This window comes from Bombus impatiens, unplaced genomic scaffold (assembly GCF_000188095.3).
Source record: "Bombus impatiens unplaced genomic scaffold, BIMP_2.2 scf_0044, whole genome shotgun sequence".
NCBI lineage: Eukaryota > Metazoa > Arthropoda > Insecta > Hymenoptera > Apidae > Bombus > Bombus impatiens.
In genome coordinates this window covers 43,703-44,647 of record NT_176463.1, presented here as the reverse complement: position 1 = coordinate 44,647, position 945 = coordinate 43,703, and the positions used below count along the sequence as shown (strand labels likewise).

At 52.6% G+C, this 945-nt stretch overlaps 1 protein-coding gene across 3 annotated transcripts in view; it reads right to left on the bottom strand.

The window, feature by feature from the left end:
* LOC100745078 (RNA-binding protein Musashi homolog Rbp6) overlaps window positions 1-939 on the bottom strand; it is a 783,269-nt gene extending 782,330 nt beyond the window's left edge. For all 3 annotated transcript variants that reach the window (XR_004462521.1, XR_001102603.2, XM_033323160.1), the window contains exon 1: window positions 6-939. The gene's annotated coding sequence lies outside the window, so the exon portion shown is untranslated. The remainder of the gene's footprint in view (window positions 1-5) is intronic.
* Between the last annotated feature and the right edge of the window lie 6 nt (window positions 940-945).

The window sequence follows — 945 nt, the reverse complement described above, 5'->3', positions numbered from 1 at the left end:
GCCGGTCTCGCCGATAGCCGCCTCTCGCTCGCTTCTCGTTCTTTCGACTTTGACACACCACGTCGTCAGCTGAACGATGCGCCGTGTGTGTTTGCCTTGTCGATGGCAAAACACCGACTCGACTCGATCCTTCGCGTGTCAACGCTTCCGATGTCACGGCACGACACGCACTTTCACGCGACTTCTATTACTCTCTCGTTGATCCTCGTCCCTCGATTGTTACGTCTACTCGCGTCTCTTTAATCTTCGCGCTCGCTCCTTCGCCTCTATGTTGTTCACCTGTCTCTCTCTGTTTTCCTGGTAGACCGAGTGCGCGGTGCTCCGTCGTTTTCGGAGGCTGCGCGACGGTTTTACGTTGCTTTATCGCGATAAATTATCGACGGTAGGACGGTGGAACGTGGAATGAAACGTACGCGCGGTACGTTTCACGGATCGCACTTTGTTTTGCTGTTGTATTCGTTTTTTTTTATTGTTTCGTCCTTTCTTTCTTTCGATTGTGAACAATGAGTCGACGGAGTGTTGTATATCCGCGTTGGTCGTGTCGAGCCGGATCACGACGACGGCGACGAACACGACAACGAGGATGACGACGGCGGCAGCGGTAGCGGAGACAACGACAACGACGACGTGGACGTAGACAAGGAAGATGACGATGACGACGACGGCGAAGACTGCGTCGAAAACGACGACGATAACGACAGCAACGAGGAGTACAGATCACGACGACGAAAAAACGGGCTGTCGACCTCTCGTTTCTCGGTTTTTCTCACAGTCGGCTTCTTGCTATTTCGCGTTCTTCTTCCCGTTTTTTTCTTCTTTCACTTTCTCTCCCTTTCTCTCGCGCGCTCTCTCTCTCTCTCTCCTCTTTCTCTCCACACTCTCCCCTACTACTGACTACTAAAAACTAAGGAGAAGGTGAGAGGTTACGTGGCTGCGCGGTACGGC